This window comes from Coffea eugenioides, chromosome 2, assembly GCF_003713205.1.
Source record: "Coffea eugenioides isolate CCC68of chromosome 2, Ceug_1.0, whole genome shotgun sequence".
NCBI lineage: Eukaryota > Viridiplantae > Streptophyta > Magnoliopsida > Gentianales > Rubiaceae > Coffea > Coffea eugenioides.
In genome coordinates this window covers 31,765,297-31,781,657 of record NC_040036.1, presented here as the reverse complement: position 1 = coordinate 31,781,657, position 16,361 = coordinate 31,765,297, and the positions used below count along the sequence as shown (strand labels likewise).

General features: G+C 32.9%; 1 long non-coding RNA gene across 3 annotated transcripts; it reads left to right on the top strand.

The window, feature by feature from the left end:
• Positions 1 to 462: 462 nt before the first annotated feature.
• LOC113764012 lies at positions 463 to 2,854 on the top strand. 3 transcript variants are annotated; one of them, XR_003467440.1, is made up of 4 exons: positions 463 to 943; positions 1,915 to 2,167; positions 2,253 to 2,415; positions 2,572 to 2,854. It is a non-coding gene; the product is annotated as an uncharacterized LOC113764012 (long non-coding RNA). The 3 variants fall into 3 exon arrangements; XR_003467439.1 differs by having other exon boundaries at positions 2,253 to 2,854; XR_003467441.1 differs by having other exon boundaries at positions 1,896 to 2,167; positions 2,253 to 2,854.
• Positions 2,855 to 16,361: the final 13,507 nt, after the last annotated feature.

The window sequence follows — 16,361 nt, the reverse complement described above, 5'->3', positions numbered from 1 at the left end:
GAGCCGAGAGTGACATGGGAGGATGAAGAGTGCTTTTTTTTTTTTTTGTCTGACTTCTTTTCTTGCCTTTTGAAGGAGAGAGCCGAGAGTCTCTTTAGCCAAAGTGGAGTTTTTTTTTTGTCAAAAAATGATGATATTTACCAAATGACAAGAAAGGTGAAGAAAGTTGAGTGTAGGAATGAGTTAAGGGTACGTTTGGTTCCCGTAGAATTGGAGGTTTAGAATTAGAATTGAAGCCCCAATTCCAATTCTTCGGTTTGGACACTATCAATGCCAGAGAATTAGAATTCAATTCGAATTCTACGAGCCATCAATTCCACAAATTCAATTCTTTGATAGGACCTAAGAATTACAATTCCAATTCCATAATTTCACCTCCTATTCGGGTTAGTACGCGGATCCTAGGTGGATTAAATCAGTGAAACGGGTCTCTATATAATCAACAAAAACATAACTGAAAATGAAAGTCCTCTCTCTGTCTCTTGTCACAGACCAACCACCGTTTCTTTTGCAGCTCTTTCTCCTCCACATCTTCCTTCTCCGCCTCCTCCCATACTTCCTCCTCTGCCTCCACCTATACTTCCATTGCTGACGCCTTGTCTCTCCTCTTACTCATCTTCCTCCTCTGCCTTTTCCCAGCATTGAACATCTACTTTTATTTACGCATGTTAAGAGTGAAATTATAGGGTTTCTTTCTGTAAATTGGCTCAAATCCAGTGGCTATAAGTGATATGGGCTGCGCCATGCGAATTTCGTAGATAAACAAGTCTGACCATAGCCAGTACCAAGTTCACAAGGATACGGCTCAATCAGTTTGGTAACCTCTGCCGCGCCTCCATTGCTGCTGTAATCATTTTTATTCCTCTCATCCTTATTTTCTGGGCTCTCTCCTTCAGCTCTCCCGCTTTCCCCAAATTTCAGACACATTTAGGGCTTGTGAAAGGTAACTCGATCTTTGAAAATTTTTCAATTAATCATTGGTTATGGGCTTTATTACATAGCTTTTTTTTCATTGGATACATTGCAATGGTTTGTTTTGTTTTGTGAAGGTGAATTTGTCTAAATTTTTGCCAATCAAACAGCAATTTTTTTTTTCCTGATATTTTGCTCTAGTATTTTTGGCTTCTAGATTTATGCTGTTAATAAGGATTAAAAAAAAAAGCACAAGTTGATCGTTTGTTTCCTTTTTCTTATTTTGGGTTTGAGTTCAATTAGTTAAATCGAGTCCAAGTTTTAGCTTGTTGGAATATATAATGTTAGTTTAAAATCATATTGGTGATGAAGATGAAAGGGGTAATCTCGTATGTCTTCCTTAAAATGGTTTTTTGAGATCTATTAGAAGCTTTTGCATTGTGGAACCACAAATTGATACTGCATTTGGATTCTACACTGAAAGATGAGATATTTAGCTTTGTTGTGGTTCATGTCTGCTTCATATCCTGTATTTTGTGCAAGCAGTGTTCTAGTAAATTATCAATATTCTAGTAAATTATTTCTCCATCATCTAGATAAGATTAATGTCTCATATCCTATCATTTTTTAGGGATGAAATAGCACAGATAACTCATTTAATATATTCTGTATTGCATTTTCTGCAAATTAATTTCTGGTATGTTGGAGAACTCACTTCTCCTTTCTAATTTCTTAGACTGACTTGTACCAGGAAAATAATTATTTTCACTGTTTAAAAGTAACTCGTTACATTGTATGACGTATGAAAGTAGGCTATGTGTTTGATTTCCTCCTCTGTTTTCAATACGGCAACATCAGAAACTTACATGAGCAGAAACCCCTGAGTTTTGCATTATCAAATTTTCAGTTATATGCATCTTCATCAGTCAAAGTTTTATGTATTTTTACACTTCTCCACTAAGTTTTGTCTGAGACCTGTGTAGCACTTGGAACTCTGTGCAGAAAGTGCAGAGAGCATTATTGCAGTCGGATGTCCATGCAAAATCTGATAAAAGTCCTGTAACAGTAGCTGTGTAGCACTTGGTGTATGATAAAATTAGCGACGAGGTATGTTATAAACGGTAATGACTTTTACAAATAATCCCACGATTGAATTTATTACAGGGTAGTGGAGAGAGGTTTTCACCAATTAAATGAAGCAGAGCCTGGTCTACTTGAACAAGAACTTAAACTAACTGCTTGTAGAGTAACATCTGTAAGTAAGCCTTGGATATAACTGCAATTTCCCTTGATTAAGCCTATTAATTCTACTTCCTTATTTTGTTAACTTTTCACACCAGGTGCAGTGTCTTGTTCTTTAAAGGAGGTGAGATTATTGTATACTTGTTGTAGCAAATTAGTGACCCTGTCAAATTTCTTGGAAGGCGTTGAATATTAGATGAGAATGATATTAAGAAGCAAGAGGAAAAGGTAGAGGCAGGTGCTTCATTTCTTGTGAAAATGGTACATTTGCCCTACAGCTAAAGCAAAATGGTCGTTGTGTCCTTATTCAAGTATTATTTGTCAAAGGAAAATGGTCTTAATTTAGCATTGAGCTTATGCAGTTTTACAGTCACCCTTACCTGACATGGAAACATTGTGAACTGATGGCCTGTGTAGGTCTGCAAGGAGGAGGAAAGTGGTGGTGCCTTGGTGTTTCAATGTTGAAGCTGATGGCTTGGTTCCTTTGTTTTGTGTTTTTGAAATCCACAATTGGTTGAAGTCTTGTCTTACCTTTGAAACTAGAAAGGACTATTACAATTCAAAAGGGCTACCTTTCTCTTTGGCTTGTTTTAGGCTTTTAGCGAGAATACATTTTTCTATTTCTTTTAGCGAGAATACATTTATTAAACTTTTAGTGAGAATGCATTCTTCTAAAGAATCGTGAATTTGTTTTGCAATATTTTCTATTTATATTGTCATTGTTGGTTGTGATTTTGCCTGAATGTCTCAGCTGGTTGTTGCTCTTGGGGCTTATCGAGGTTTTGGCTGGTATTTTGCAAAAAAGGAAGTAATTTGCTTTTTTCATTATAGTATTCATGGATTATATCAATATTTGGCTGTATCAATGTTTGCTTTTTTCAGACGCCAAGAGACTACTAATGGCTAGGACTGGTGTTGCTTCCAGAGGCCAAAAGTTTCGATTGCTAACAAACCATTTCAATGTTAAAGTAGCCAGAAATGAGGGCTACTTTTCCACTACAGTGTATATAACCTCTATCTCTATGATGGTTGTTTAAGCAAGCAATTTAGCACAAGTATTCTGTTCTTGATATGCAGGTGTCGATTTATATTATCATTGTTGCAATATTTTCTATTTATATTGTCATTGTTGGTTGTAATTTTGCCAGAATGTCCTAGCTAGTTTCGGGGTTTTGGCTGATATATTGCCAAAAAGGAAGTAATTTGCATTTTTCATTAAAGCTTGAGTAACAATTAGCTAAATGCAAGAAAAAGTAAATTATTAAAGGTACAAATTGGTTTCTTCCTTTAAATTTTTAGTAAAAATTAGCTAAATGTAAGAAAAAAAAGAAATTATTATATAAAAAAAGAAAAATTTTATGTAAGCAAATGTTTCATGAAAACAATTCTAATTCCTAATGAATTCTTCTCTCATCCAAACAAAGAATTTGGAATTCTAAATAAATTCCGTATCAATTCTATGTATTTTCCAAACGAAAGAATTGCAAGGATTTGGATTTCCAATTCATAGAATTCAAATTCTATAGAATTTCAATTCTAATTCAATTCCAATTCTGTAGAACCAAACGTACCCTAAGTGTATTTGGTGGGGAAAATGATTGGGGGAGGATTTTATCTTCTATTTTTTTCTTTTTTTTTTTGTCTTTGTTTTCTTTCTCTTTTTTTGTTTTTGTTTTTCTTTTCCTAAAACAAACCTGCAAAATGAGAAAAACACACATTAAAATGCAAGAAAATAAATAACTCATTAAATAAAAAAAAATTCAAGAAAATATTAAAAATTGACAAAAATTTGGTGTCTACAGGAGGTATTAATCAGGGATTCTAGCAAAACTCAACAAGAAAATTTGCATTTAAAAGTTGGAAGTTCAAGTTTTCTCTACAGCTCAAAAATGGAAAAATTTCCAGCAAGCAAATAGTTTGCTAAGCAAACTTTTCTTCAACAAAACTCTTTATTTATCAGTCCAATTCAACATGCATGTGAAGATTAATATGTTATGAGGTATATTGAACAGCAGTCTAAAATTTTACAGCTCAAAAATCGTGGAAAAATCTGGAAAATTCTCCCTCTCCCTCACTTAGCCAGTCAAGCAGATTTCCAGCAAATTCTTCAAGGTTTTTCACAGCCAAGTTTGTACTCTTATAAAAATAGAACACATGGATTTGAAATATCTAATTGTTTTGAAGTTCTATTCATATATGCCCTATGTGTGAATATGTTTTTCAAAATGATGAATTTGAACGTATAATTGTTTGATCTTGATAACCCCTAATATTTTTTTTAATTAACTCATGACTTGCAAAAGAAAAAGGAAGTTTTTATTTGTCAAAAGTACTTCATGGTTTAAAATCCTTCATGATTAACTTGTTATGAGTTTTGTATGCAGACTATGTCAGTTATTTAAGTTTGACATAGTTTAACCACTAGGTATAATACATCTTTTAATCTAAATGTGAGAGCATTCTATCTCAACTTAGTTATACCTAGCATATTATTTTGTGCAAGTGAAATGATTGTGATGCTATTTGTCATCTTTATACTTAAATGCTATATCTATTTATATTGACATCACATAAGAAAATGAATCCGATATCCATCTAATAACCTTCATGATTAGAAAGATGGATGTTCTTAACCTCACAATAAATGAGGTAGTTGTGTCATATGTGTTTAATAGCTGATCAACTCTTGTTTTGATTATGCTTTTATGTACCCCTTGGTGCCTATTCTCACGTTCTTCGAAATAGGAGGTACTATAATAAGGATGAGTAAAAATTACTTTGAAAATAATCCTTTTACGTGATTCCTTTATATGTACTTATTAATATGCTTTTGAATGGAAATAACTCGTTGAATGTGATTCACCTCCTTGTGCTTATCAAGTTACATTATTACTATAAAATAGAGATATTTGATAAGAATGATGATAAAAATTGATATGACTCTGAAGATTAAATATACAATGTCCCTTCATATTTATTTGTTTTTGATGATGTCAAAAGAGGGAGAAGATTGGATGATATTTCTTTGAATAATGGACTTCCACTTAGGGGAAGTTTATTTAAGTTTATTTCATCAAAGAAATCATTATTTTGTTTGTCATCATAAAAAAGGGGGAGATTAAACTCTTAGATTGATTAATCCTTGATTTTGATGATAACGAATTAAAATGATATTTGGACTAATGATTTTATATGAGGTGTGACGACCCCACCTTCTCCTAGGGCATACCCTAGAAGTTAGCGGATCGCCTGCCTGGCTCTCGCCAGGACTCACTCACTCCCATTAACTTCAGAGATAACATTACCATTGGACAATTGAACATTCACTCTTAAGTACCACTCCAATCATCTTGAAACATAGATTTGTCCACTAAAAGAAACAAAATACACGTTCTAAACATCCATTCTTAATATTACATCAACTCAAAACAAAAGATTCAACCATCTTAAAATACGAAAGAAAACGTGACTCCAATATATACACATAGTGATGGGATTTCCCAAAACAACTTTCCAATTCCATCCAATCAATTTTCAATCTCCAACTCCTGTAAGGAAAACAAAGCTAAAAGGGTGAGCTTACGCCTGTGAGGTTTCCATGCAAGTAACATTTAAGAATCACATGAATCAATACAAATAAACAAGTAGTGCACATTTCACTATACAATCACTTTCATTAGCAATTGAGGAAACATTTCACTGAACAATCACTTTTAAAAGGATACGGTGCTCACATTAGAGCCACTTCAATGCACTACACACTCCGCCAAACTCCTCCTTATAACCTCCAAAACAATAAACACTTCCCTCACTTGGATGGCCATATCAATATCAATAATCTGCTACTCCGTGGTAATACTCGAGCATACCAAAACACTTACCCGAAACTACCGTCCTACCCGACCAAGCCCTTTGCTGGCTCGAATAGTCCGTTGAACAGAGGGTTTTGGGGCCGAGTTCAGCCGGCGTGATAAAGTACACACACGGCTTACAGTCATGCACACTTACAATATCATTTGATCAATTATCAATCTTCAAGCTCAACTAAGCCAAGTGCGATAAAGTACACCCTCGACTTAGAAGGCGAGGGATAATTGAGATACACTTCCAATGAATCACTTAGCAATATTTCATAATAAGCACATTTGCCATATAATTGCACTTAGGTACACATAAGCAGTTTAACACATAAATTCGGAAAACACTTACCAATTATCCAAGTAAATTACTCTTGAGCCTCGGATTTGTTTCTTGGCTCACAGCTACATCCTGGACAAGTTAATAATTCCAAATCAACTACATAGTTTGTAGATGTTCACTTATTGTTCTTACTTTATCACTTGGACTATTAAAATCAAGTTTGACTTTAAAGTACAAAATATAACATATTCAATGTTCACATATCATTTTATTTTGAAACTTATTGACTTTATTGTTTTAATCAAGAATTATACCTGTTTTCCCAAGTTAATAATTCATAAGATATTTATTTTAGGACTTAAATCATTTTCCACTCAAGATTCCAAAATTAAGGTTTAGAAGTATTCCCTTGGTTCTCTTTTAATTAATTAGACTCTAAGTTATTTGGAAATTAAGTTTTATTCCACTATACCAGTCCCTCAATTTAATAGCCTTTAAAAATATTTGTGAAAACAATATCATATAATGGCTTGGTTTGAACATGCATGAAAGATTTGAACATAAATTGAAGAGATTATTGGAGAAAATTGTGTCAACGTGACGGCTACCAGAATTTTGGAACATGGCCGAGGGGGGGAAATCAGCATCTGAACCAGCGTTGCTTTTCAATTTCCCTTGGCTGTAAACTTTAGATCCCTGCTGAAAGTACCCTGTAGTTTGATAACCAATCCTTGCATGTTGAACTTAACGAAAGAAAACTAAAGAAATCTGTGTTTAAGAGCTGAGTGGCTGTCAAAATCTTTCCAGCATGGCCGAGAGAAGGAGTTGAGCATCTGATCAGTTTTTCCTTCGAAGTTTAGCTGCAATTTTTATACTTGTTGTTCAAGATTACCTTGTAAGCTTGTTCATTATATATTTGCATGTTGAGTTGAAGTTAAAACTGAAGAAAAAACCGAATCTTTAACTGTCTTATGGCTGAAGGTTTACTTAGCTAATGACAGAATTAGTTGTGGCTTTTGGGTTGACTAATCCGTTGAAACTAGATGCTAATTGCTTTGGTATATGCTGGAATGAATGTAACTTAAGTATATAGAGATTTAAGCAAGTGAAAGAATAGAGTTTTTGCTTAAAAGCTTGAAATAACATTACTGGAAATTTGTGATTTGTCTGTCTAGTTGGGGCATGAAAGTGAAAGGAAAGACTTGAGAAAACAAAAAATGTTGGACCGTTACACTGCTAGAAAATTTAGTTGGGGAATGCTACAGCTGATAACAGCTTTTGTATGTGATTTTGGCCGAATAACATGCTGAAATTATGAGTTATTCACCTTAGTTCATGTTGAACAGAATGTATACTAAGTGACTAATATTTGAGTAAGTGAAAGATGGAATTTGTTGAAGATTTAGAAACATTTGATCTAAAATTCTTGCTTTGGCTGACCGAATGTGTGAAGAGATGAAGCTCTCACGAAACTTTTGAAAATTTATGTTAAATGGTTGTGAATTTATATGGAGCATCTTATAGTATCTTGAAACTATTTTATGAGTATTTTAAAGAACTTAAAACTGAAAAATTAGTAAAATTTAAACGAGATTTAAACTATTGGCAACTTGGAATCTAGTTTAATCCAAAAAGAAAAGAATGAAAAGTCAATTTGCCTTAATCTTAGAATATTTGATAGAAAATGGTTTAATCTTAGGTTAAACATTTTATAAGACTATAAACTTGGAATATGCATATTTCTTGGTTTAAAATGATAAAGTCAATAAGTCGAAATGAAATATAGAATAAATATTGAATCTCTTATATTTTCCTCACAGCCATTATCAAAGCTGCATGCATGCGACACAAAAGGAAAGGCAACGAGGAAGGCAGCTTTGCCATCCTCTGGTATTTCAATCATAACTAGAGTTACGCTTATCGGATGGAGGCAAACTTTATAGCGTTTCGAAGCTAAGATATAGACCTACATTTCTTATGAAGACATCGATGCCCAGTTCTCACATTTTCAGGGTCAAAAATGGCCGGACAGAAGCACATTCTGCTTCACTCCCTCGGCCAACATTCTGCTTTCACTTGCACTCATTCCTCCCTTAATGTTTAGTTGAGTTTCTACTTGTTTCTGTCTTTCTTGTTGAAGTTTATGGACTTTATGATATGTTACAGCTTACAACACAGGTTTAAGAGCTAAGGGTTGCAGGGGATATCTAGAATTTTCTAACTGTTCTGCTCAGTCGAAGCCAACAGGTTTCGGTAGTAAGATAGTAGCAATTTTTTTTTGTCCTCTTAGTTCCTCCTCAGCTTCATATGCTAATCAAACGTACATAGTATATTGATTCCACCACACATTATCCTAATCAAAACATGGCAGATCATGGCCAGAATTTAGAAGAAAATTGAATGAAAACTCAGGTCTGCGCAAGACCGCTAAACTGATGCAGCCTGCATCAGATTTCTTCCAAGCTCAATCCTTACTATTTCATGCTCACTTTCTCATGCATGAAGCAACCATGATGCCATGCATCATGTTACAGTTTAGCACAGCATATCAGATTCATCATTTATGGGATTCAGCAGCAATCTTTCCATTTCTCTTCTGAAAACAGGCTACATAACCAATGCCTATCTCACGGCTAGAAGTCTGAATTTTACCTTAGCTAGGGACTCATTTTCTTTGCTAAATTCAACATGCAGCTTGTATATTTATCCATTCATACTGAATAAGCAAGAGGTTATTGCAGGTTCTTACAACTTCAGTCAGATAATCGTTTTAATCCCTAACCAGAATTTTCTCCTGTCCAAGCTCGCTTTCCTCTGCTACGACTTAACTTGCAGGTTGAATAGACGCTCTTTTATACTCAGTAAGTATTGATCATAGAAAATTTACCTCTTGCCTTTAAGAATTAAGAATTGCAGACGGACCAGATTGTTTTCCAGCTTTGTTCCCTCAAGTTTGCACCAGCTTCTCCCGTTCTCCTGGCGTTGCTCTTTCTTGATTATGGTTAGCTGGTGATGAAGCTAGCCAAATTTCTCTCCTCTCACTCACTTTGGCTCACGGTTTTGAAGTTGTAAGCTGGGGAAATAAAGCTAATACTCTCTCCCTCACTCTTCTCTCGGTTGCAAGCTGAACAAAGAGGAACCAGAAATATTTTCTTTTCCTCTCACTCGATTATGTTTGAGCTGAATGGGTGTCCAAATCTCCCCCTCAGCTTTGATCCTAGTGCGTGGTTGGTAAGAAAAGAAATGAAATGTGTTTCTTCACTCGGCCACCGCCCAAACAATATCACCGCTGTCTCCTTTCTCCCTTAGTCATCACTTCATTTGGCTAACAGATGGGTAGCTGTCATCATCACAGCAATGTTTTTAAACTCGGACCGGTCAGTGAACCGGAGAGGTTGCCGGTTCGCGGTCCGATCGGTCCAACCGGTCCAACCGGCCGGTTCATAGGTTCACTGTTTTTTGTTTTTTGTTTTTTGTTTTTTTTTTTTTTAAGTGTTAAGTACTAAGCAGGTTTCATTCTACACTTGAACTTTACCAACATAACTTAATTTAAGTTATGATAATAATAAATTTTGTAAAGTTATACATAAAACATGGAATGATAAATATAATTAAAATATCATAATTCACCACAAGTTTTCATAAATTCATTATAAACAGAAATAGATACAATCCAAATGTTCACCAATTATCCTCTGTTTTCAAACTCGGACCGGACCGGCCGGTCGAACCGGGAATCGGCCAGGCAGCCGGTCCGAGTCACATTAAAAAATCGGAAATTTAAAACCCGGTCAAAAACCGGGTTTGACCGGGAAAAAACCGGTTTTTCCGGTTCAACAGTAATTTTTTTTAAAAAAATTCAAACTTTTTAATATTATGTTTTGACCCCCTAAATTGTTAAAACTTATTGATATACCTCAAATATTTGATACTTTATAAATATTGTCCTAAAATTTGATGTTATTTTTCAATTAAATTCATAATTTTAATTCTAAACTTGTTAATATTTATTAAATAATATAAATTGCTACTTGATTGTTCTAATTTCTTTGTATTTTCTTGTTAAATATATTTGAAACATCAAATATATATGGATATACCTTTATTAATATCAATATATTATTAGATATTATATATATAATATTTTAATTTTTAAATAATTTTTATTTATGACGTCATCCGGTTCGACCCCTATCGACCCCCGGTCGAACCCATTGACCCCTGACCCCTGACCTCGGCCGAGTCGCTATCCGGTCCGGTTCTGAAAACATAGCAATTATCACAAATAAAAACACAAAAAATAAATAAATTAAATATTGAAATTCTTTTACAACCCTTAAAAAAATCCATAAAAGAGTTCAAGTTAAGACAAACCATTTGAATAGCAAACTTTTATGAGTGGCATGATAAGCAACCACACCACCTTCACAATTTAATCAACTTAAGCTTAAAAAGTTAAAATTTTATTATAAAAATATAAATCTAATTGCTCAAACTAAAAAAAAAACAAAAATTTTTTGAAAAACAAATATACAGTTAAACACATAAAAAATTAATTGCTACTAAACATTACTAATTAACATGTTATATTAAATTCAATGATCCTATACCATTAATTATTTTAAATTCAATGATCAATAGCTTCGATTATGTGCCAACTACCATATTTTTTACCAGCCAATGTTATTATTTGTAATTCCTACCCAATTCCTACATGGATGTGCACTATTTTTACAAAAATTTCATCCTTAATTAATCAAATAAAAATAAAACAAAAAATGAGGGAAACATATGAAAATTGAGGGGAAAAAGAAGAAAATGCAAAAAAATCAACTAAAGATAATAATATAGAAAAAAAGGCCTTGAAAAGAAAAAAATTAAACTTACCAAGATGTTGGAAAACAAGAAAAGTTGAAATTTTCAACTTGTTTACAATCTGCTAAAGATAATAACCTGATAATAATGGTGAAGACTTGAGAAAATCTTGTTGTGGATATTTGGGTTAAAAAATGGTTAAGAAGAAAAAATTGAAAAAAAAAAATAAGAGAAGAACTTGATGTTTTAATATATTTTTTAGTCAAGTAAAATTCTCAACAAACTTAACTACAGTCTAGCGGTAAGATTGTCATATGCAAACTGGGAGACCCAAGTTCGAGTCATGGCTACACCATTCTTGGTATTTTGTTGAAAAATTTAAAAAACCGCCTGTTCACGGTTCTTAACGGTTCACACGGTTCGTCCGGTTCGTCCGGGTTTCAACGGTTCTCCATGAACTTCCGGCTTTAGCATTAGACCGGACCGGTGACATGGCCGGTTCGCGGTCCAACCGGTCGAACCGGCCAGTCCGGTCCGGTTCTGAAAACACTGCATCACAGGTGTTATTCACCGCCCAAGATTAAAAACCAAGTCCTCCTAAATTCTTCCTTCCACCGTATAACTTGGTAGGATGTGAGAACCCGAGAAATTAAGTGTACACCCTAAAATTATTTTATTTTATTTCCTTTGGTATTAGGAAATTATATATAACGAATAAACGGTTACCTTAAATGCCTAATTGAATCCCTATAAATTGAGAATTTAGAAAATTCAATATATTCAAAGGTCACAAACGGTAATATGCATATCGGATGTTTATTTGATTCGTGTAACTAATATTTAGAATAAATTCTTCTTGTTAAATATATATATATATATGTTTTCCTACACTATTCTAGGATATTGCTAAATCCTCAATTTATAGAATAATTAAATTTTGTCATTTAATTTGACCAATTATTTGTTATCTATAATATTTCAAATGATGAAATAAGGGTAATAATGGCTAAGTTTATTCAAGATTTCTCTCGAGTTATCACATGAGGAATGTATGAGAATAGGTTCTTAGTCCATTGGAATAAGAAGGAAAAAAAGTCAAGAAGAAATAGAAGATATCGGTGTCTGTCGGATGTAAGGTTTAGACGCATCTCATCTGTCAGTTGTTCAAAAAATTGAGAGTAAAGATCGATACCTTCTAACTTCCTTTCGGATGCATTTGTTAGATGCAGAAGATTTGGATCGAACATCTGATCGAGTGTCGGACACAGGTTTCGGACACAAAGAATTCATATTAGGCGTCCGATAGTTCCAACGGATAGTTTATCAACAACTAATTTTTTGATTGTTGGAAAGGCTTTTAGGGCAAAATTTCACCACCTACAAATACCCTCAAATATGAGAAGAAGAAGGAATGTTGCCTACACAAAATACAAGCTTTCAAGTGTGATATTTAGATAGAAATATACTTTGATTATTGTATAGGTATGGAAAAATTTGAGTTTGTAAGTTTTTCAAAGAGGAGAAGTAAAACACTTATGAAGGTGACCCTCACTTATAAAGTAGTTCTCAATTAATTGGATGAACTTTCAATTTGTAGTTAGTTGGTGGTTAGTTATGAGAGTTGTAAAATTCTTTGGATTAACTAATGATTTTTAGGGTAATGGAATGAGCTTTCACTTGTACAAGTTGGTTATTGTCATCATTAACTGAAGAAACTACTTAGCTGATTCAACTTCAAGTTTGAAAGAAGTTTTGGAGTTTGATTGCTTTGCAATCCTTTTACTTTATTGTTCTCTTTTGTTATTTGTTTGTGTGGTCTAATTTGCTTATATCTCTTGTTATTATGTTTGCTTGAGTGCTTATTTACTTAAGTTATTTTTGTTGAATAATTGAGTGAAAATTTGGCCTTTACTTGCTTTATTGTTTTCAACCTAATTCACCCCCTCTTAGGTTGCTTTGGACCTAATATAAGCCATTAAGAATTACCAAATTTGGTTTTCATATAAACTTTTACAAGAATTCTATTGGCCAAATATGTTCATCGTCATTTTTATGATTAACTAGCTACATATTTATAATGAAGATATAAATTCTTGTTCTAAAATTTTATAAATCAACAAAAGGGAAAAAAAACAAAGAAGATCCGAGGTGGGAGGACTAATTAACCTTCTAGTTCCTAAAAGTCAAAATTTTGATAGCAATAGAAGTTTTAGGTTGGAAAAGTGTGATGAATGTTAAAGTATTAGCTCAATGTAGTCTTAGTGTTAATTCAAAATTTAACCTCTAATCATGATACATAAGGTTTAGGGTCTTGTCCTTTGTTGGCATTTTAGACAGTAATTCTAAATAACTAGGTTCACTACATTGTCTTTTAGAATTGAGTATTAAAATGCCAATAAAACATAGAACTGTAATTCCAAGAAACTATCTACCTTTCTTTGTAGTTCCTTTGATCAATGTCAAGTGAAAGCTTGGTGATTAATTAGCTAGTTCAACAGAGCTTTTTCAGTCTCATTCTGCAATAAATGATTCACAATTGCTCTCACGACTTTATTTGTTAGTTATGTAAGAAGAGTGACTTATGAAGAGATATTCTTTGTGTATGGCTATGTATGAATGTAAGTTGTTCAAGAATCTTGTCTATCCTCCTCAATTTGTGGTTGATCCAATTGTTAGAGATGCAAGGGAATAAATGTCTAGTTAGAGGGGAATATTTAGACCTCTATGCGCTACTGAAATATTCCCAAATATACTGTCAATAAGTTACTGTTCGGTTGGGAGATTAGATGCCGAAATATGGATTTCTTTCTAAATCTTGTGTACTTTATAAGGGTTCTCTCCTTCACTTCTATTTGATGATTTTGAGATATAAAGCAAAAAAAAAAAAGAAAAAAAGAAAAAACTGTATTTGTAAATCAACTAATTACAAATTACCATATAAATCATTTATGAGTTTTGATCTTAACCATCTAATCATCCAAGGGTAGCAAAATTTTTAGTTAAATATTGGGGAATTAACTAAAAATAGCACAAGAAGTATTTTTCCCAAATAAATGAGGAAACTCATGGGGTGAGGACTTATGTTTTTCCAAAAAAAATGAGGAATTTTTTAATTTTTTCCCATGAAATTCTTGAATAATTCAAGTCTCTTACAACTTTTGATTCTGGATATACTTGTCTTTAAATCCAAAATCTCCAACTTATAGTTCCGTCCCTCTTATCATTCAACCTAACCCTCCTCTGATTATAAATATATACTATACATATATCACATTTTAGATTTGTGTAACTTCGACACTGTTAAGAAAAAAAGATTAAGAATTACATCAACCATTCAAAAGTAAATTGGGACAAAATATTCTTTTACAATTTTGAGAGAAACGTCAAATACTAGATTTAAAAAATGAATATGATGGTATTTGAGAAGATATATGTAAGTAAAATCAATGCTTCCACAGCAATAATTTAAAAGATTCATAATTTGACTATTATGGATAGATTTTCACTTGGAAGGTAAAAAAAAAATAGTTTGCCTTTTTTACAAAAAAAAAGTTACTTTTAGAAATCTAGGTACAAAACTATTATTTTTGTTGTTTTCTTTGTGACTACTCCACAATCCACTCTCCAAGTAGCAAATGAGTAGCCTAGACCTTGAAAGTTTCATACATTTTTTCCCCTAGCCAAATTACCTACAACAAGTAGCATTGAGACCAAACAACTGTTACATTAAAAGTTTGTAGTACACATGTAGATCATTTCAATGAACGAACACCACTTCTGCCGAAAAAGTTGAGAAAAAAGAAACCATTAGGAGTCTTAAGTTAGATTGTTACATTTCATTAAAAAGTATAAAAACATGAAGGTGTTCCAGAAAGAAACAACGCTAGTAAGTTTCCTTACAATCTGGCAACATGTGAATCAAATAGGTAGACTGATGTCTTGATAGATTGACTGTTGGAGGGAGAGAGAGAACTTATAGGAGGCTTAGTGGATGGAACATGGGCTTAATGTTCAACATATATTGGAGTCTTTTTTTTTTATTTTCTAGTGGAAGAGGAGCTAGAGAGAGTGGTAGTGTGGAGTGGCCGGTAGTGATAAAGGAATGGAGATGGTAGAGGTAATTTCGAACTTAAAAAATAATCCAGGAGGATGGTTTAGGATATTCACACCATTTTTTTTGCTTATCTCATTTGAGGTTTGTTACCTAAAAAGTAAAAGTAAGGAAGATAAATGTCACTTTTTAAATTTGAGGAGAGCTACTTGTAATTGTCTAAAGCTTTAGGGGAGGTTTGTGAAATTTACCCTAATTCTTTGGATGAAATAAAAGTGAAAACATATGACAAATGACAGTGACGTTGGGCTGGGTGAGCTTGGGTGGAATGGATTTAACAGTTGGGTTTAAGTAAATAGCCATTAAACTATTTAATCAAGGGTTATTATCATTTTACCCCCTTAAACTATATAACTACTGTCAGTTTACCTCCTAACGTTATCTTTTAGCCACTTCACCCCCATAAATAATTCAACTCAACATATTAAGAATTTTTGGACAAAAATACCCCTTTATTCTATAGCATTATCACATTGTTATTATCAATTTTTCCCTTGAAATTATAGTGATACAATCGCTTTAATTCCTAACATTATTTTCTAAATATTTTATCTCATCGATAATTTAACTAGTATGGTAAAAAAATTTTAAATATATTTTTCCTTTTTTATATGTAATTAAAAAGAAAAAGTTGGAATGATTATTCTTCCTTATTTTTCACTTTAAGAGATCTTTTTCTCAAATTTTTTTTCACACTTATTAATACTAGAAAAAGAAAAGGAGATAGGAAAGAAGGAGACAGAAAATTAGATTTTGGAAGGAAAGAAAACAAAATAGAGTCTAACATTATCGTATTATTTTAAGATTGTCGGGATTATGATTGGAATTTGATGGCAAACAGAAAAGTGAAATAATTTTAAAATAATAAAAGTATTTAATTCTTTCTTATTTGTATTTAAAAAAAAAAGAATTGAGTTCTTCTCTCTCTCTCCCCCCCTCACCCTCCCTCTCCCCATCTTTCTATTTTTTTAATATTAATAAGATTGTCAAGAAAAAAGAGATTAACACTTTGACTTTTTTTCTTGATAATAAAAAGGAGGAGAGTCACTCTAAATTTTTTTTATTGTTTTTCTAAAGTTTTTTAACTCGCTAAGTTGGTTTAATGGCGAGGTAAATTGCCTAATAAATAACTCCAGGAGAT